At 40.2% G+C, this 22,667-nt stretch overlaps 1 pseudogene; it reads left to right on the top strand.

The window, feature by feature from the left end:
* The window catches only part of LOC115089436, a 1,328,227-nt pseudogene that overhangs the window by 295,411 nt on the left and 1,010,149 nt on the right, over positions 1 to 22,667 (top strand).

The following is a 22,667-nucleotide window of genomic DNA, read 5'->3' as shown; positions in this document are numbered from 1 at the left end:
AACATTCATAAAAGTCTAAAAACCACTTAAAACACAACAAGACAAATACAATAATCAATACAACAGACAAATCAGTAGCAAGTAATGTATGGTCAAAACTGGAATTACAAGAAAGCTTCTATAAAATATAAGGCCTTCAATTTATTTCTAAAATTTTTTATATCTCTCTCATCTCTCAAATCTACAGGAAGTGCATTCCAGAAAGTCAGAACTTTATGAGAAAATGTCCTATCATATGACTGCTGAAGCTTAAATGTATGGGGGTCTGGCACTACCAGAAGTATTGAATGGACAAACCTTAAAAATACATGCGGGAGTACAGATAATGTATCAGCCCAGCATGAATTTAGATTCAGAATAAAGAAGTTTATAAGCAATATCCAAAATGTTAAATTGTGCTTGCCACTTCATAGGCAATCAGTGCAGCTCTTTTATAACAAAGGTGATATATGCTCCCACGCCTTATTACCAGTTTACAATCTAGCAAAATCATGCTGTATAAGTTGCAAGATCCATGTAAGACATTTTGCAATAATCCAGCTGACCATATACCACAGACTATAACATAGATCTAAAAAGTTCCCTTGACAATACAAATTTTAAAGGCCTCAACACTTTGAGTTTAAAAAAAGCAGGTTTAGCAACATTCTTAATATGAGGCCAGAAACTCAAATGAGAATCTAAAATAACCCCTAGATCTCTGACTTCAAACATAATAAGCATTGTCACATCATTATAAACCACAGATGTCTGAGCTTGGACTGGAGGGTTCTTGCCTACCAATAGTAGTGTGGTCTTTTGCAAATTAAATACCAGTTTATTATTGCTCAACCATTGACTTAAGGTTTCAGAACATCTTTGAAATACATCCACAGAAAATGAACCATTATCAGCACCTAGAATAAGAAACTGTATATCATATAGAAACATAGAAATGATGGCAGAAGAAGACCAAACGGTCCATCCAGTCTGCCCAGCAAGCTTTCACTTCCCCCCCCCCCTCCCCCATACTTATCTGTTACTCTTGTCCCTTGTAAGTGACGTTTTTTGTTCTATTTCCCTTCCACCCCTGCCATCGACAGGACACCAATAGCCTTTAAAATGGAACTTAATGGATGCAGGTAGACATTGAATAAAATAGAGGACAGGACTGATCCCTGTGGAACACCCTATTTTATATTGAGCAAAGTAGAAGATGTGTCACCAATTTGAATTTGTTGTTTTCTATCTTTTAAAAATGATCGAAATCACTGCAGGACATTTCCTCCAAATCTACTTGACAGAATCTATGAACTAACTGCTTGTGATCAACAGTGTAGAAAGTGGCTGATATATGTAATGTATTAAAGCACTTGACTTACCACTATCCATCATACGATAGAGCAAATCTAGCAAGAAAAGCAGAAATGTCAGTACTGTGAGCTTTTCGAAAATCGTACTGCTGTTGATCCAATATATCATGTTCTTCTATGTATTCATTCAATTCTTTTAATACACATTTTTCCAAAACCTTAACCTAAGGTAGGCAAATGGGAGACTGGATGAAGATTTATTTGTATTGAAGTAATGGACAAATTCTTTGGAACCATTTTCAGCTGAGCAGGAACATGCCCTCCTAACAACTGTTTATTCACTATCCATCGAACCTATTCAAAGCTTCAGTCCATAAGCCTCTTCACTATTAAAGAGGAAGGGATCTAACAAAATGTTGATTTCAGATTCTCAATCATGAGTTCAACCTCTTTCAAGGTGACCTCATGAAGAGTGGACTATCTACCCCCCACATGGGTAGGTAATTCTATAGGTCCCTCATTTCTAACTTGATTGCTGAGCCCTGATAGCCCTGACTATGGCATAGCTAGGATATGTTAATCCCTTGCTGCCTGGGCTGGACCTTGACCACCTGCTATCAGTCCTCCAACAAAAATCACTGAAACATTGTAAAAATGAAGACAATTCTGGGGTCCATATTCAGCTGCTCTGCTTCTCAGGAAGTTAGCCAGATACACTTATCCTGTTAATTTAACTGGGATATGCAGCAGCATGGCCATGCTACTGAATATACCCAGCTATCTTCAGTTTATCCAGCTAACTTTGGAATCTCTATAGACTCTATAGACTGTGAGTTAGACTCTTCCCCAATCTGCCCATTCCCCACCCCTGAGTTATCTGGCTAAACTTAGCCGGATAAGCCACTTATCCAGCTAAGTGTCACCTGCTGACCACAGCTAGATATTCAGCGGCACCACTTAGCTGGATAAGTCCGATTTATCCAGCTAAGTTTTTTTGTTTTTTTTTTTTTTTTTTTTTTTTAATATCAGGCTCATACTTCCAAACTTTATATCCCCAAACTACAGATTCTCATGCACTTTGAGTAGACTTCACAGGAAAACTTGGATTTCCCTTAGTCCCGATAGGCCTCTGTTTGCAATAGAACTCTAATAAGAACTGCTGAATCCTCTTTTCTCAGTTAGATAATATAGAAATACCTGGTTGGTTTCACAGCCTCCCAGATGAGTCTCCTCCTTACTTTGGGCTTGGGACAGAAATGCTGCCGAGCATCGCTTGCTGAGCTCCTCCTGGAACCCACTCCAACCAATATGAGAAATAAAATAACACTTTCTCAGTGGAGAGATAAGGCAATCTGCCCTGTTCTCTCCCGGAGCCACAGAAAGCAGAGCCATGTGCTGCCTTTCTCCAGCTATTAGGTCAACAGTCTCCTTTAGTGACTCATGCAGTCGCCTTTATAGATTTGGATGATTGACCCATTCTGTAAGAGATGGATTGTTATCACTCAATAAATGGGTAAACACCCCTGGACTCTTCCATTGCTGGGAGATTCCACAATCTAAATATTTTATAGTGAGGTCTAGTTAGCCTTAGATACGGTTAGTATTTTCATTAAATAAGACATGGGGAGTTTAACGGTGAATGCAGTCAGATCTGTGTAGATATAGCTGATTCTTTCCTGTACCATATGATTGATGAAAAGATGGTTCATTAGTCTGAAATTTGAAAAAAGACTGTAACTAGTATGCTCAAATTATCTGGGGCAATTTCTTCAGACATAGACCAACATTTAGGGACAAGAAGTTCGAGGGAGGAAGATTATATTGTTTTAGCAGTTACTGGTTTGTCATACGAGCAGAAAAGAACTTTTGTTGATCCTCTCACCTGCTCCTTGCTAAATTACCTCTTTCATCAATGAGCAGCTGTCTGTTGAGGTGGCCCACTTTCTCAGTTTATAAAAGAGCAAGTAGCAGTAAAGTGATCACAGTGTTTGTGACATATTTACAGTACTAAACTTTGACATCTTCTATGGTATCAACTGAACCAGAACTAGCATGGCAATGTTCCTCACAAAGGGCCTGATTTACTAAAGGTTTTCTCCCATTCTGTGTCTATGGGAAAACTGTTTAGTAAACGAGCCCCAAAGTGAGGTAGTAATGTTTCTGTGCCCATTTGGCAACAGATGTACTGCATAGTTTTTCATTTTGGGTCAGATGTACTAAATTGTATTTCCCATTTTCTGTCTATGGAAAAAAATGTTTAGTACATAGGCCCTTTAATGTTTGGTATCTCTTCAGAAACTGACAGCTTAGGTATCAGTGCCAGATATCTTGGTGGTTTTTGGATGTAGGACTCAAGACCACTGTGAACTGCACATACACATCTGACTGATTGTACAGAGACTATGGCAGTGAGTTTTAGTAAGCATGTGCTTAGGGAACTTTCAAAACTCCCAATTGGCAAGTGAAAAATTGGGATGATAATTCAGCCCCTTCCTTCTTCTGCCAAGGAATTTTATAAAAATGATAAGTTCGAGCTCACAGGAGGGAGAGAGATGTCTTAAAGCTCTTTAGATTGAAAGTTTGCCAATCTTCCCATGAAATGAAATCTCCTTCATGGATAATAAAAGGTCTCACTCACATCTCCTCCTCCTTCTTTTTAAATTATGCTGGAGAATTTCATACGATTTGCATTTCTTCAATTATGTCCTTTCAATCACAGTATTAAGCTAACTGTGCCTTCAGCAATACTAACTTAACCGTACTTTCAGTAGATTAAAAGGATGAGCATGGCAACAGGGAGATAATAAAAGATACTAATACTGATTCATGACTTTGAGCTGAATTGAATAGGGCTCCTATTCCATTAGTTTTCTGGTTGCAGAAGGGATTCATCCCTCAGTGTGAAGGTATGTGTTCTCCTCTGAAGCAACAATACCGACATTGTTGAATACATGACGTTATGGTCTTGAGGTCTGTTATGGTCAGGACCCAACATTCATGAGCTGGAAATAGATTCTAATCCATTTACCTCCTTCCTTTTCACTCCCACTCTCATTTCTGACTAATTAAGACAGGGAATAATTTTGTGTGGCTAGTGCAGCAGGAAAGCTTGCAGGCATTTGATTGCTTGTTGCATTTATTTTGCAGCAGGAGTCCAATTCTATCACTCTTTTATGATATTCATAAATCAAAGTAGAAAAAAATGTAGACTGAATCATCCTTAAAATAAAAAAAAAAATGAAAATAAATGAAAGAATAGTAGTGATAAGGGGGGAGGACTGAGTAATCATTTGAGGCATATGCATTACGAACTCATTCTGTATCTTTCCTTTTAAAATAGCAATACCAGTACAACAATGTTTAATATTTTTAGGAATACAAGTGAAATTGCCGTTTTAGGCTGATGGGTCTGCTCTTTTGTTCAGACCTTCCCTTCAATGGCAAGGAATTCCCTCCCTCCCTCTCTCTCTCTCTCTCTCTCTCTCTCTCTCTCTCTCTCATTCTGCTTTGGGTATTGTATGTATTTCGTCTGTGATGTCCTGAAGTGAAAGTAATGCATTTTGATCTTTCGAATAAATGGAATGCATTTGGAGGAAATAGAGGAAGCCAAATCCAGATGAGTTGACAGTTCCTACTGTACAGCACGCTAAATAACGATAGAAGTACAGAACCTGATGCCATCCTGGGAAAAAGAGAAATTGAAATTGCATTTCAGTACACCGAAAGCAATGTTCAAGTGTCCTTCTAAAAAGTCTGCTTTTATTTCCTGCAGGATGTTTTGTTAGAGAGTGCTAGACTGTGAAAAGAGAAACAATTTTTTTTAAGAATGTAAAATCAATGCTATCCCTGAAAATGAGCATGCAAATACCAAGGAAAATGCAAATTTACTTGCTTTCAAAGATCTGGAGCAGAGCTTGCAGTCTAACTTTACAGCTGTTCACCTGCAAAAAAAGTTCTGCCCAAGTGTTTTCCCAACTCTCTTCTGTAGGCACAGTTGGGTTTTTATGATATCCATAATAAATATGCATGAGATAGCTCTGCATACATTGGAGACCTAGGGTATGCAAATCTATCTCATGCATATTCATTATGGATTTCCTGAAAATCCAACTGGTTAGGTGTGCCTCCAGGAAGGGGTTGGAAAAAACTGTTCTACCCTATTTTGGTCTATCCACCACATGTTCAATAACGATATAACACTTTGGGTCAAAGCACATGAAATAGTCAATATGCAAAATAGTTGACCGCATGAAAGCGGTTCTCTTTACACATTATATTTTTTCGCCCATACTTGCAAAAAGATCACCAAATACTGGTTTCCAGAATAAAAAAAAAAATCAGGGGCCAAGTCAGTCCCATACTCCTTTCTCAAGCATCTAAATGTATTGTGGCTTTTGTGAGTTGTATAGAGATATCTTGTATGAGCCTAGAATATGGACTACAAATCTTACTTCAAAGTGATAATAACAATTCTTTATTTATGTTCCACTTCAAAGAAGATTACATTCAGATACTATAGGTAGTTCCCTATCCCTAGAGGGCTTACATTCTAAGGGCTTCATTCACTAAGCTTTGTTTTCCCTTAGACACAGAATGGAAGAAAAGCCTTAGTAAATCAGGCCTTAAGTTTGTAGTTATGGCGGTGGAAGGTGAATTGACTTGCCCTAGGAAACAAGGAACAGTGGTGGGATTTGAACTCTGACTTCATAGGCTGCTGCTTTAACCACTAAACTACTCCTTCACACACAGCGCTGTATCTTTGCCCAGAAGCAAAAGTTGCTACAGTGATGAACAGGAAAAGGATATTGAGCTGTATTTCAAGTGGAATAAGCTTCTTGTGCAGTATGCATGACAAGGAAAATGTAAAATGCTTGACCCGATTAAAGGTGTAATTTTAAAAGAACGGTTCACGAATGATAAGAATGCTGTACTTTTAATTTTTTCCTTTTACTTATTTGCCATGTTTTCCTCTTAAGACATCAAACTGTTAACTCAAAGAATATTCTCAAATAACCGCCAAAAGCTTTACTCTGTAAGTCATAGGACATTAGGACTCAATTTTGTATTTCAAAAGCCATGTGCACAGCGTAAGATGCTCAAAGGTCAGTTAGCAATGAATTATTATAGCCATTTTTTTCCCCATAAGATGCGTTACCTTTCCTATCTTTTCTCTCCCCATCCACCCCCCTTCATCCCCTAGCAGCTTTCCTTAAGAAAGTTCACTTGTAGCCTCAGACTGAAAGCAAAGGACAAACTCAGATTGTTCAATTAAAACACTGCATAAAACTGTAAGAGGCTCTGAATGGGGGGGAGAGAAAGATAGGCGATCTATCTTATCTCTCTCTGTCTTGCCTCCCTGCATGTCTGTCTATCTCTGCGCTGGGGAAAGTCAATAAAAATGATTAGACTTGGCATCCCACAAATGTACACCCTTAAACCATGAAGCAATAATGCTGTGCAGGAAATTTTTTTTCTGACCTTTTCAAATTACATTCAACCATCTGGGGAATTTCTCAGTCACTAGAGGTAATAAGGTTCAATCCGTTTTGCTGGTTGGCTTCAAATTTAGTTCCTCAGAAGCCCTAACTTATCTATTCTTTTTATCTTGCCATTGGCATCCATTCAGTACTGTAATCCGTGCATCTAATCTTTTTTTTTTCTCTGCCTTCCCCCCCCCCCCCACCCCCCATTTCAGGTTTTGCTAGAGGATCACATTGTGAAAAGTACAACCATGAAAGGATCTCCATTTATTGCACCCTTTGAAAAAGAAATATTAGCATGGGAGGCTAAGTTGGTATGTTGCCTTTTGAGAGGCCCTTGTTGAATTTAATTAGCTTTTAGATTTCATCTCCAGCCCACATCTCAGTTTTCACCACCCAATGTGATTTATGCTTCAATGGCTTTCCAAACTTTGCCTTGCCACCAGCGCTTTCTAGAATATTAAGGAGAAAATAAAAAAAAAAGTTCTTTTTATGTTAAATTGATTTCACTTTGGTTTTTATTATATGAGCCCCAATGCAATAGACACAGTCACCCGGCAAGAGAGTGAATCATCCAAGTGAGACGCACAAAGAGGCAGCTGTGCTGGCTCAGTCTCTGCTGTGCTTCCAGAAGTAGAACAGAACACAGAGAAGAGAATGCTTTTCTGAACCTTGTAAGAATGCAAGGTTTTGTACCCCTTAAAAGCACATTTGTTTTTCGATATCTGATGTGTGGGTGATTTGCAAGACGGCATAACATGATATTCGTGTTGCATTGCTTTTTAGCAATAGTTAAAATAACTAAGCGTAATTATTTTCTTTTCTTTTGATGGTTTTTTTTTCTTTGCTTCCTGCTTAGTGGTGTATGAATGAGATTTTGGAATCCTAGCTGAGAGTTCAAATGGCCTGTCTGTATCTGGAGCCCCTTTTTGGCTCGGAAGATATACGTAACCAAATACCCATCGGAGGAAAACTTTTTGATGTGGTGGATGGGAGCTGGTAAGCATATTATCTTTGTTAACCATGTTATTATTCTGGCGTCTCTTACTTCTTTGTTTAACTGTGCATTCAACCTGTCCTGTTTTGTGGTAGATAACGGGGGTCACAAGAAATGTATATCTGAATCCATCCTCGGTTCAAATAATCAGTACAAACTTTTGTTGGTTCTTTTTATGCTCAGAGTTTTTCTCACATCAGCTAACGTTTCCAATCACTTACTTTGGTAAACTGTAGTATGATATTTAGAAATGTATTCAGGACTTGTGAAAAGTCTTACTGGAGTATTGTTCATTTACTAGTTGATCAGTTTCTCTATTTTCAATAAAATATCATTGTAGTGTACTGTCTTGAGTTCTGAAGAATGAATGTTGCTGCTTTAATTTCTTATTTGGTGTTAAAATCAAATAAAAATTATTCTGTTTCAGAGCTGTCTTAATTCATTTTGAACTCTGAGGTATTTTTCAGGAGGGATAAAGAGAGAGAGAAAAAAACCCTGTAGTGCTAGGAATGGAAAAAGTGTGCACTGCCCAGTATGCAGCATGGAGAAATTTTAGAGGGACAATGTGTCTCCTGTGGTGGTACACCTTGAGTCATATTGTAGTTCAGTAAGGTATAATACAGGGGTGGGACAACTACTGCACCTAGGCTACATCCAGACCCAGGGAGGTTTCCATCCGGCCTGCAGTACTGAGAGGGATCCCAGCCCATTGGCAGTCAAGAAGTGATGTCGCTGTCGGACTTCTGTGGGGGGGGATTTCCTCTCACTTCTTCGATCTGCGTGTGTGTGGGGGACACCAAGCTCCTTCATTAATCCCCCCACAATATTGCTCTCAGGCCCAAAAGTTTTTGCACCCCTGCTATAGTAGGAATCACAAAAGCAATTGTGCCATCACAAACCACAGCATGTTAGTGGTCAAGAATAAGCAGAACTTGTGACTTCTCTGCAATACCTTTTCTTTAAGTTAGTGTTTATTATAAAATAGTAAATGCAATGAAATCATTGTGGACATCTGTTCTTTTCAGTGAACATTAGGGGTGGCCATTTGCTTTTAAAAAATGCCTTTCCTTAATTAGATATTAATGAAGAGTTTGTTCACCATGCCCCTTTTGTAAACATAGAACCATTGTTAGCAGGGCCTTCCCTATAAGAATCCATATAGTATAGGAACCCATACAGAATTCAGATTCTAATTGTTAATCTGCTTGATGCTTTCAATTTGGCATCAGTGGTCTAAGTGATATGCTACTACACTAAATTCTATATATTTCAGCATTTGGCAATTTCTACTGAAAAAAAAATTGAACTATCATGGCGCTAATATATAAACCTTGTTTATGTTAAACTCTTAGGGCCTTATTTTCAAAACCATTTACGTGCATAAAATTCAGTTTTATGCACACAAATGGACTTTTGAATATTGCCCAGGGGATTGTGTATGTAAACGTGGGAAAGGATGCACGTAAGCAACAGAATACTTGTAAAAAAAAAGGGGGAGTTTGGGTTATTTCTGGACGGGGCCAACATTTATAAACGTAAGTTGCAATTTTAAAACCTGCCAAAGTGATGCACGCAAGTTTCATGTGTGCATGTATATACTGCTGCTCAGTATGTGGTGCAAATGATCATAAACATCTTAAAAGTGAAAAAATGAATGGGTGAGAGGTCTAGGTGACCTAGAGTTACTTCATGCTGAAGAGCTGGAAGGGTGTTTCCAAGCTGCAGATGGACTGGGCAAACTGGTGAACAATTTGATGAAACTGGTAATTTCCTTCTCGCACGCATTTTATAAAATTTGAAGAATTACATATGTAAAAGCCAACAATTGCTAAGAAAACTATGCCAGTTAAATCTTCTCATGTAAATGATTAAAATTAGGAGCACAACTATGTGAATAGAGCAGATTTGCTCCACTTAAGATGATAAATTTTAACTTCTTTGAGTAAGTCTGAAAAATATAGGCGGATAAGTGTAAAAATGCTATTTATCCTGCTATGTTCAACATTACATGCTATATATCTTTTAGATACGCGAACATGTTGTTGGGTAGATTTATGCATATTTTATATGGTACGTGTGCAGTTGCGTACATGATATAAAATGCATGAGCATGAGTGAACTCGTCCATGCATCTGTGTATGTGGGTACGCGCGCAGTTGTTTTAAAATTACCCTCTTCTATTTTTTTTTTTTTTTTTTTTAAATAAAAGAAGAAAGATACTTTTTCTGGGCTGTACCATTTCAGGAAAATAATTTATTTTGTCATATTTCTTTATCATAATAAATAACAGTAATAGTATGATTGCATCGGGTCTCAAAGTATTGGGGTAACCTGCACAGGGCATTGGTTACAACCATTTATTTCAGTGGTTCAACAGCACTGGGCTTCTAGCAGGGCTAGAGTGACTTGTATGGTTAAGACCAAGGCTACTGAATATGGGGAGGCCAGATGTTTTACAGAAGCCTCACTAATGTTGGTGGCTGTGGAAATTACTAAATTTAATAGGACACAGAAGGGAACCTAAATGTTGGCATAGGTATTGGTTTTGGGGGAGACAGACTTAAGGATGGCAGGAACTGGGGTGACCTGCTAGAAAAGATGGTTGCAGTCATCTCTTGTGATGCATTTTGGGCATGCTTGGGACAGATGTGGAGGGAAATGGTGCTAGTAGGTAAGGGATGAGAGGCGAATTGAAGTAATGGAGGAAGAGGAAGTTTAGGGTTGCATATGGGAGTTTGTACATGCATTTCATTTCATTTTCATTTATTAAAATTTATTAATCGCCTAACACTTAACAAGGCCTAGGCGATATACAAGGGTACATACATAATAAAAACAAAATAAAATACAAACAACAGATTTCAGCTTCACAGAAACCAAGCCGCAAAATACCAAATATTAATGGTACATTTACTATTTTAGACATTAGAGCATATTCCAAAAATTGAATATTCAATTAATAAATCGTCATATATCTTTTAATGAGCAGATTAAGAACATTCATGCAGCCTCATGCATCTATCTATAGCGTATGAATCTCACATGGGCAGACTGGGTGGCCCATTTTGGTCTTTAACTGCTGTCAATTACTATGTTACTATGTAATTTCTCCCTCCTACTATTGTTTATCATTTCTAAAGCACTACTAGATTTATTCAGCACTGTACAGATACATAGGGAGGATACATTTTAAAGAACTGTACACGAGCACATATACATGCTTATATGACTGCGCACAGATCTACCCTAGTATTTTATATGGTAGGAGCAATGGACGGCAAGCGCCATCTTTAAAAATGGCGCGGGCCATCCAGTGCTCCTACCATGTGACAGGGGCCGGCCAATGGCACGGATAGCTTGTCACTTGCAAAGGGCCATCGGGGCCATTTTGTTTACTGGCAGCTGACGGTCCGAGAGCAGGAGAACGCTCCCAGGACCCCCACTGGACCACCAGGTATTTAAAAATTGGGGGGGGGAGGTTGGAAGGGTCCGGAGGGTGGGGGGATACTAAAGAACTAATTTTAAAGGGTCGAGCTGTGTTTTTGTAAGTGCCCTTTCTTCCCGCCCCCCTCCCCCCCAATAACAATAAGAGAGCCCACAAAATTAATCGTGGGGTTTCCTATCGCTATCGGGGACCCCCAATATCTGACGAGATTGAAAATATCATCCAATATTTTCAGTCGTCAGAAACGATTCACATCCCTAAAGATCAGTTGTCCTATCCAGTCTTCCCATTTGTCTTTCTTCCTCTCTGATTTTCTACTGTTTTGGGTATCTTAGCATATAAATTCCCATACTTAAAGCAACACCAGCTTCATTCCCACCCACCCCCCCCCCCCCCCACACACACACACACACATGCATGTCTTACCTGATCTCTCAACCTGCCACTGTCCTCTGTGCCTGTCCATGGCTTACAGGTCTCTTCAGACACTTTGGAATCTTGAAGCTGCTGTATTGCTGCTCCTAGCGCTGTAATCATGGTCCCCCCAAGCAGCTTATCCCAGCCTCCTTGCAAGCCTAATGTAGCTGTGCCATGGAAGAACAGTAAGATCTGCAAACCTGACTGGATTTAAAGAGTAGCCATTCATATGAGAAATAGCATTACCATTTGTAGAGATTTAAAACACCAGGTACTTTCTTCCTTTCAATTTTATTCCAAAAGAATCAGTTGAAAAACAATGGTTCTTCTCAATGATTGAGTTCTTCCTTAAACTGTTAAGATTTTCTAACTATACCAACATTATAAACATGGGCCTAGTTTTCTTTCTTCCCACTGAACAAACTCAACTTATTTAAATTACAACCTTGCTAGCAGAGTAACTGTGCTTCAAGATAATATCAAAAAAGACGAAGAGAATAACTTTCAAACAATTCCACATGGCCCCATATATGCCCGTATAAGGCCGCACAGGCTCTACCACACCATTTTATAACCTGCGCGTATTAGGTATGTGCAGATTATAAAATACACATAGGTCTATCCATGCGTGAATACCAAGCACTGTAAGCATGTATTTCAGTGCATTGAACACATACTTTTCTACCTATTTTATAAACGTATGCACATATATTTTCCACACAAAAAAATACAACTCGCTTGTGTAAAACCCTGATTTACATGTGTAAGTTTGTATATTTTAAAACATGCTGGTGTAATTAAAACACTAGTTTTCCAAATTCTGTAAGTGTCATCAATACTTAACAACAGATCAGTTTGAGGTCAGTTGCTAAAGATAAGTATCAGCTGTAAAACTGCATGAATAAGCTGCCAAATGTACACAAGCAAGAATCTTATAAAATAACATCTTAGCCCGGCCCCAGAATGCTCCTAAGACCATCCCTATTTTACATGTGCATGTATTTTTGATCTTTATAAAATAGCATGTTTGTGAGTACAGGTTACTCACGTATGTATATGCTAATGTTATTCACGTAACTCCTTTGAAAATTCACCACTAAGACTTAAATGTTAACTTCATTGCAAATATAACACCCAGTACAGTCCTTTTCTGGCAAAGATAGCATTTCCAGAGTGCAATCAGCTTCCTTCATTGTTTAGTTGAAGTGTTTACATTTAATCTAAGAGCTCTGGGCCACCTTAGTACACTTGGATTTGTTTGTGAATCAAAGGGTTTTGACATTTTTCTTTTACTGAATAAATTAGGCTTGACTGGTTAGTGCAGCTCCAAGTTGGCCTCTTGATACTAAGATGAAAACCTGAAGAATAGGGTTGGTGTGGATGTGCAGACTAGAGAGGCTGTATGGTCTTTTTCTGCCATCATGCTTCTGTGTTTAGGGACCAAGTATTTCTACAGGATAAAAAAAGAACTCAATAGGATATCTTACTGATGAACAGATTTTTTTGCATCTAAAGCTATCATCACCACCACTTATAAATGGAATGCTTCATCTATTTAAAATACCCACTCATAATTAGCTGACATTCTGCCATTGTTATTCTGATAGAGGTATTAGCTTATGGAATACTTGTAATACAATGTTTCAAAACTATGGGGCAATTTTCAAAATGCCCGTATTGTTGAAAAGGTAATTTTTACCTGAGAGCTTTGCATCAGTTTTCAAAGGAAAAATATGTGCATGCTTTCTCTTTGAACATTGCCCCAAGAAAAGTACCCACAGGCATTTCATCTGCTTTTTCTGTGGGTGCTTTTTCCATAGAAAATAAAGCATAAAGATCTGAAAATGCAATCAATGCAACATTGAATATGATGGCAAATAAAGACCATATGGCCCATCCATGTCTTTACACATTATTTTCCTCCCCAGATCCAAGCACACTCTTGGAACACCACCTCCCTATGTGGTAAAATGCACTTTTAGTTGTATAGAGAGGCAATTTTCAAACAGCTTTTTTACCTGGGTAAATTGTAATTTACTCTTCCTGAATACTGTACAAGTTCTACAAAATATGATGACAGTTAAAGACTGCGAAGCCCATTCTGTCTGCCCATTTTCTCTGCCTACTGTTCAGATATATGAGACTGAGAGGATGGACAGTAATCCTCTTATCTCATTCTACAACAAACTGAACAAGATCTCTGTTATCTCTGTTTGAATATGATATACACAAGTTATAACATCTATTTATTTATTTATTTTAAAAGGCTTATATTCCACCTATAGCGATACAATCGTGCTAAGCGGATTAATTCAGATAAAAACAAACATACATTATATGCAAATGTTTAAACATAACAAAATCAACATAAACAGTGACTTATTCACATCATCTAGTATCTATACACCTATCTATAATTTAAAAGCCTGCTTAAACAGATAAGCCTTTAGTTGCTTCCTGTAAGTACTGATATCATTAATAGCATGCAAACTTTCAGGTAAGGAATTCCAAAGCTTTGCCCCATCATAAAAGAGTTCTTCTTTGCGTTTTATTCAATCATTCTGCCTTTACTGTTGGAATTGCCAGCAAATTTATCTTCCATTTATCTTCACTTTAGATGTTGACCTTGCAAAACCATTATTCTTGGCGGTTTCAATCTCCACATGATTGCCACTCCTCTTTCCACTACTGGAGAACTCCTACTTGATATATGTAGATGCACCCTGTAAGCTTCTACTAAGCTGGATAAGTCTTAAACTGCCACTTATCGGTTAAGTCAGAGATCTGGATAAGTCTTAAAAAACACTAGTTAACTGGCTAAGTCAGACAGCCAGATAAGTAGTGCTTTTTAGACTTATCCAGACAAGTTCTGACTTATCTAGCCAGATAAGTGCCACTTTCAAGATTTATCCGGATAAATCTGATTTATCCGAATAAGTAGCACGCAACTACTGTACTCGCGACAAATAGGAAATTATCCAAGTAATGGACAAGACTATCGACACCCCCCACCATGATTATCTAGCGTAAGAATGTGCTGAACATTTCAAAGTAGGTACATGAAATTGAGCACCGCATAGGCATTATCCTATTAAAATAATAATATCCCTCGAAATGAAACCCCAAGAGGGCAAAGCAGTCAGGATGCACAGGCAGCAAGTGAAAGACATACTCAATGTCAACCTTTGCCATGAGAGCACCATGACCGTATTTCCTCAGCAAATCCATGGTGCTGTCAAATGAGGTGTAATGTCCTCTGCATTCCCCCAAGAAGATAAATGCATTCATGGAGGAGCCATTGGGATATGACAAGTTGTGTATCAGTCTATATTTCACTGGCTCCTTTTTGAGAACCACTGCCAGTGGGGAGACAATCATATTCAAGAAGAGGCTAGAGCTAAATGGGCTGGCTATGCAACCCATCTGGATTTCCTTCATCAGTTTGTCCTAGCCTGCCGCCTTGCGGTGAATTTCTAACTTGGAGTTTGGAAGATCCGACCTGTTGGGTGCGCTACCATAAGGGATTCTGAAACCATTCCTAAAGCTGTCTAGCTGTCTGTGACTCCAGATATCTAGAGAGCCAAGCCTCCATAGCCCTCAAGCTAATCAGCAGTAGGGGCCCTTGAAACCAACATATCCTTACTTTCCTGGGTTGTTTCCACCTTTCTTAAGCCACTTGGAGAACGGGAAGTTTGCGGCACCTTGTGCACCCATGCCTGAAGCAGTATTTGGCAAGGGAATAGTTTTTTTTCTGTTAAATCTCCAGCAGTCATTTGAAAGGGGTCAAGTTCACTCTAACCTGCAAAACTAGCAAGCCACTGAAAGGGGTGTATCCCTTGCCTCACCTCATGAACCATGGCATTGTGTGCCTGCCTCAACATATGAGTAAGCCATAATTAGTGTCCTGGATCATCCATGTCACCTCAGGACTGTTAGCTACTTTTTCCCCGAAGATTTTGACATAATTAAGCCATGCAAAGCCCTCATATTGCTTGTAAGTACCTAATATGGCAGCCATGTATGACCATAGAGTGAATGTTGGAGAAGAATTCACCCTGTAGATCACCATGGCTAGGCATGGTGATTACCTTGAGTTGATGTGGAGTGGCCATTCAACACCTGGATACTGGGACTTCTGAGTAATGGCATGCCCAATTGCTGCCTGGAGTTACTCTCTGGTGCTGCAGAAATGCAGGACTGGCCTGCTTAGATGTAGCACCCACCATGGTCCTGTTGCATCCATTTTCTATTCTACATGACCACTCGAGACCTCCAGCTGTGATCTGTAAAAGTAGGTGAAGAAGATGGTTCGGGTACATTCCTACTCCAGCTACCTAGAATCAGCTGGACCCCCATTGAGCTATTTTCGAGTCATGAGGCATGCTTGCTGTGACCTTAAGGAACAGGGGCAACTGAACCAGTCATAGTGCCTATGTTGATAATGCCAATAGTCGCACTTGAGGCAGGCCTTCGGAGGGGCTAATGCCACCTGCAGGCATGAGAGTAATGAAGCCTGAAGATAAAGTTGTGCCATCCCCTTTTGTATTTATATACAGAGGATCTGCACTTTCTGTGGCACCTGAGATAATCCCAGAGGGAGAGGTGCACATAATCCTCTGAAGAACTCGAGCCACTTTATCAACAAGATATGGGGGGTAAAACTGCACATGGTCCTGTCCTCTATCCAGGCCATCAGGGCCAGTTTCGGGTGTCCCTGACCTACAAGAGTACCCATCCGGGACAGGGCATGGGACCTCTACTCCATGTCCTGCCAAGGATGGTCTTTATCAGCTGGGAGATTCACCTGTCGCCTTCCACCTGAGGGGGAAGGGCCCTCCCAGGGGACATTGACCAAATTTGAGAAACTGCCGCTCTCAGCGGGATCACTGTCTCCTTCTGATGCCACAGATTCACTATATGCAGGGTCCACAGAGCCTTTAAGACGTCACCCTCCATATCCGGCCTTGCAACACCTCTTATTGTGGGACAGTTACCTGCTCACAAAGGCATGCCCACCTGCGCGACCCCTTCTCTTGGCTCTAGGAGCTGTGCCCTGCCCTACCTCACCAATGTAAGCTCTGTAGGGGAAGGGTTGTGGCATTCCTAAACATAAGAATTGGTCTTTACTGGGTCAGACCAAGGGTCCATCAAACCCAGTATCCTGTTTCCCACAGTGGCCAGTCCTGTCAGATCACAAGTACCTGGCAAGATCCCAAACAGTAAAGAGATCCTAGTGCTGCTATCATGTAGTGATAAGTAGTGGCTATTTCTTCAGTCTACTTGGTTAATAACAGTTAATTGATTTCTTCTCCAGGAACTTGTCCAAACCTTTTTTAAACCCAGCTATGACAACTGCCTTAACCACATTCTCTTGCAATGAATTTCAAAGCTTAATAGTGCATTGAGCGAAAAAGAATTTTCTCCAATTTGTTTTGAATGTTTTGCTTACTAATTTCATGGAGTTTCCCCTAGTCTTTGTATTTTTTGACAGAGTAAATATCTGATTTGAATTTACCTAATCTATTCCACTCATGATTTTATAGCTCTGTATGATATTCCCCGCCCCCCAGCCATCTTTTCTCCAAGCTGAACAGCCCTTCCTCAAAGGGAAGCCATTCCAACCCCTTTATCATTTCTATCTCCCTTCTCTATATCTTTTCCAATGCAACTATATATTTTTGAGATGCAGCAACTAGAATTGCACACAGTACTCTAGATATGGACTCACCATGGAGCAATACAGAGGCGTTGTGACATTCATTGTTTTATTTTCTATTCCTTTTCTAATAATTCCTGTTTGGTTGTTTTCCCACCGCTGCACACTAAACCAAGGACTTCAAAGTATTCTTGACCCGCCTCTAACTCCCTGCGAGGGCTACCCCCTTTAATGGGAGGATCGAGCCTGGTGTGGTAGCACATCAGCCCGTGCTATGATTATTGAATGACAGGGCATTTGCAGTAGGATTCGAGAAGTTCTCATGTACTAGAGTTCAGGAACCTCCATACGCTGGGATTATCTACCTCGGGGCAGCCAACAATGCAGCTTGAGTTTGTAGAGCAAATATATATATTTGGATCAATGATTGGGCCGCACAAATGAGGCTACTATTAAAAATTGGGCTTGCTGCTGAAAAAACTGGCCACATCAAAATGAAGCAGCTGGAAGGGGAGAGGGATGGGTTCCTCTTCCCTTTATCCCCTGCCAATTCTCCACCCCCCCCCCACCACACACACACCCACTTTACTCAGGCAACTGGCCAGACATGTCCCCCATTGGGCCGGCTGCCCAGTGATGTCATCGAATAGCCACACAGCTTGCTGAGAGAAAGGAACTCGGAAAAAATGTGCCATCCATGCAGTGTGGTTGCCATGTGTGTGGGGATAGAGGGGCTACTCCTCACACCACAGCACCCCAACATGAACCCCTCCCCCCACCGCCCTGCAAACTGGAAGCCAGCTCAATTTGACCTGGTGAGTTATCTTGCCCTTCCTTCCCCTCTTCTTTGCCAGGCACTGAGGTGGGGGGGTAGAGACCAACTTGCTGTGAAGGGTGGGGGAAGAGGCCTGTTACCAATGGCACCCGGGGGCGCAGTAGCCACAGCCTTACATTTCCAATGCTCTCCAGTGAATCGGGTGCTCCTTTAAGTCTTGCAGTATCCTAATTTTGGTCATCTCTGAAAGAAACTCTGCAGCCACCCTCATAATACTGACAGCCTGAAAGAAAAAAAAATATTACTCCTCCCTTTCTTTCCCAGTGGTAATCAAACCAGCAGAACACTGTAGATATTTTTCCTGATGACGTTGATATCAGAATAATCACCACCTTTAAGAAATTCTATAGAATCACAACACCTGTGAAGGAACTGAAAATTATTTGCAACAGAGATTCCAGTTAGTTCACTATGTAGGTGATAGAATCATGAAATATTTACAGGATAAGATTCCATTTGCATCTCAATGCCTGTGTAAATCAAAGAGGTATTTACACAAGAAAGCTTATTCCTTTCTGCTCCACTCAACCTGTGAAAGAAACATATTCAAGTATAATAATTCTCAATATGCTTTGCACCATTCTTGTGCTGAAAAGAAGAAAGAAATAGCAGAGATGTTTAATGAGCATATTTTCTTTATATTTTTTAAATACTTTGTTATTTTCAAACTAACAAAACAGACCATCTAAAAGTCCATAAACTTTGCCAGCTATCTTTATGCTAGGTATCTTCATCTTTATTCCTCTTCCTCCGGATTACTTCATCCAGCGATAACTGATGTTTCTAGAACAAAAAAAACAAGGCACACACAGGGAAGAAAACAAAAAAAAGTCCTTCTTTTGTCCTTTCTTTTCTTTAACTTATGAGCAGGAACAGTTTAATGTCTTTAATAGAGTCCAGGTTAAAGCTGGCTCCAGTTAACTGTAATGACTTGGAGGGGGCTTGGTAATCTCGATTCCACTCAACAAGGTTCTTGTAATGAAAGCAGGCTTATTGGCTCCTCCTGGTGATAATTGCATATCCTTCTCTTCTGTGCTTCCTGATACTGCCCTGCTGCCTAGATCACACAGGTCTTGCTTACATCCCATTGGAAAGTATTGCTGTCTTCCAGGATGCCTTTGTACTTTTGGCCATCTCTCAGACTTTTAGTGATGGCCTTGCTTAACCATTGGCTCTGAATAGCTTCCACTTCATTCAACATCCATAACAGGCTAAATGGATAACACTTGTTTAAAAAAGGTTTGGATAAGGTCTTGGAGGAGAGTCCATTATCTGCTATTAATCAAGTTGACTTAGAAAATAGCCAATGCTATTACTAGCATCAGTAGCATGGAATATACATAGTTTTTGGGTACTTGCCAGGTACTTGTAGCCTGGATTGGCCACTGTTGGAAACAGGATGCTGGGCTTGATGGACCCTTGGTCTGACCCAGTATGGCAATTTCTTATGTTCTTATCTTTCTCCTGAGATCTGCCAAAATACTGCTATTTGCCAGAATGGCTGCAGAAGTTAATTGGGACAGCTAGACGTCCCTAAGGGTACTTACAACATTTTCATGGATTTTCCCTAATCCAGGCTGGGCCAGATGTATTCCGTAGCATGTCATGATGGTGTTTGGATATCTTTACTCTGATCTTGCTCCTACATGTGATGTGTGATTTCTCTTTTGGCGCATCGCTCTGCAAACCATTGTGTCACTTTGCACTCATGCACATACTTTGTTGGGTACAAGCCTCAAATGATTTGGTGATCGGGGACACGTACTGAAAAGCACAGTCTCTCTTTTGCACTTACTAACAACCTTTCGTCAGACACTCATTATTTGCCACTTAACTGGCATCAGTAGACATGTACAATTCACATTTCTTCTTTAGTTTAGGTGTGATTCCTTCCCACTTAGATGTAAAGCCTCAGAAATAGCTCAAAGTATGATTGGGGTCTCCATAATGGATGCCATTTTTTAAATCTCTGGCTTCTTGTTACACAAAATGAATTCTGCCGCCTTATTAAAAGAAGAATACATCCCCAAGGCCCTCTGTCGAATTGGATGCTCCTGTAATTTCACTTGCACCATCAAGACACTGGACACAGAAAATGTGGTTTTCAAACAAAGTCTCTCTACTTGATGAAAGTGATGAGGGAAAATATTTACAAAAAATCGTCCCTTTGCAATGCCATTCCATGAATTTAAATTACATATTTCAACATTGTGGAAAATTACTTCAGCAAGAAAAGTCATTCTTTTTCTCCAACAAGGCTTAAAACTTGATGCAGTTTACTCCAAAGATAGTCCTTAGATCATGGAACTTCTGCAGCCATTACTTTTAAAATGAATTGCTCAACTCATTAGGCTTTCAATGACTATTGGACTGGATCTTTCTCAGAATGGCAGATGGATCTCCTCTTTCTTCACTGGAAAATGCAAGAACTAGACTTTCTTGTGCTAGGACAAGCTCTGGTTAGCTCCAGCTCCCCACTTGTCTTTCTTGGAAAGCAATTCTCTCGCCTTTTGGGATTTAGTTAAGTTTTAGTGTCTCTTCTAAATCAGGAGAAAATTCAGGCTGTGGCTTCCTTTTTCCTTGAGAGCTCACTCTTTTCACCTACAGTCTGTACTGCTTCAGAGGGATTTCTGTTTTTGCTGTACATGGTTCTCTTCACACCCTGTCTCACTCAGAGAGAGAGAGCAGACCCCCAACCTTCCTCTTCCAGATCATTTCAGTTCTAACACTCCTACTTGCTGTCTTTATTTTATTTATTTATTAAAAAAATTTATGTCTGCATGATCCAAAGTACTCTTCGGATTACAATAAAAACATACATATTCAAAAACAATCAAAATGAACTAAAATTAAAACAAATGACTTGCATTACAAAAATCATAAAACCAAAGAATAAATATACTGAATAAAACTGAACAAACTTATGTCTCTCACTCTTTCTTTTTGCAAAATGCAATAACTGCTTATTCAAAAGAGTGAAGATGAGAGGGATTATGCTACTTAATGTGCTAGTGAATTCACTATCAAGTAAATTTTAAATGGCCTACGCGTGTAAATTTCGGGGTTTACACGTTTGGCCAGGCCATGTGCGCACCGCGCATATTTTATAATAGGCCCAGCCACGTGAATAAACCCCGCTACGTGCTGAAGTGCCGGGCCTCTCCAAGGGGTGGCGGGGGGGCAGGGTCTGGGTGAGGAGGGGGCGGGGTCGGGCCAGGACAGTGCCATTCAACACTGTCCTGGGGAAGCATGTGCCGGTAGCCGGCCGGCGCGCAGAGATTACTTCTGCTCCAGAGGAGTAGTAAGTACTAAAATAAAAAATTTGGGGATAGTTAGGTTAGGTTTAGGGGGTTTGGAGGAGAGGGGAAGAGGAAGGAAGAGGAAGGAAGGTTAGGTAGGGGGGTAGGGAAGTTACCTCCCAGTCCACTCCTTAATTGGAGCGGACTGGGAGGGTACTGGTGGAGGCCCAATTGCGTCACCGCACGTATTTTGCGAAAATTCCCCCCCCCCCCCCCCATGCATGCCGCCCGCACATGTTATAAAATCGGTGCATCTATGTGTGTGTGTCGGGAACCGCTCAAACATGGATGCGCACTGTTTTTAAAATTGACCCCTATTGCTTTTAGTAAAGCAGTAAGTCCTGCCATAAATTTGTGATTCCAGGAGAAAATTCCTGTAGGATCATGAATGCTAGAAAAATTGCTATAGGTCAGTTATCTTCAGGTATTTGGTTCGTTATACAATTTGGATATTTTACAACTGGAGGTCATGGATTACAATTAAAGTTGTGCCATTTTGAATGATGGTGGTGGCTAGTCCAGAGCCTAAGGGGTGTTCTGGGCTCCAATAGACTACCAGGGTTTGAAAAGTTATCAGGTGAGGGGAGGGGCACAAGTGAGGGGGGCAGCTCTGCTGTTATTGGTTGGGGAAGGCTTGGAGGATTTAATGTGGGGTGGCCTTTGATGGGCGTTGATGGCCAGGGGTCCTGATACTGATGGCAGGGGTAGAAGGCTGGGGTAACTTGATGATTAAGGGGCTGGGACTTGGTGAAGACAGGGGAGGGACCATCACCAAACTATGTTGGCACATTTTTTTTAACTTTAAACCCTGTGGCATTCTTCTAGAGGCGGTGGGATACATGCAAGACTCATAGGCAGGCTTGCACACATGCTGGAAGGATCCTTTTAGGGCTGGTGTGGCCATACAAGAAGCAGGACTGGATCAACTTGATGCTTGTTAATGTCCCAGTGCACTTGGCAAACCTCAGCTACAATTCTGGAGTTATAGCTAACTTTCTGGGAAATAACACAGCTTGCATTGTTTGTGGCAAGCTGGGCTATTTTATTTGCATACATTTAGGTATGTATGAGTTGCTTTGCATGCATTTGCAAAGCTTATGCATGCAAAGCAGCTCATTTAAATGCCTGTGTTATTTTTTGAAAAATAATTTGCACCAATATTGCACAATATTGCTATGTTAGGTGTTTGTGTGATGATCAGCATTTTTTGTATGATAAACACCTATTGTGTCTTAGTAAATGACCC

This window comes from Rhinatrema bivittatum, chromosome 4 (genome assembly GCF_901001135.1).
Source record: "Rhinatrema bivittatum chromosome 4, aRhiBiv1.1, whole genome shotgun sequence".
Classification (NCBI taxonomy): Eukaryota; Metazoa; Chordata; class Amphibia; order Gymnophiona; family Rhinatrematidae; genus Rhinatrema; species Rhinatrema bivittatum.
This window is presented reverse-complemented; position numbering and strand designations above follow the sequence as displayed.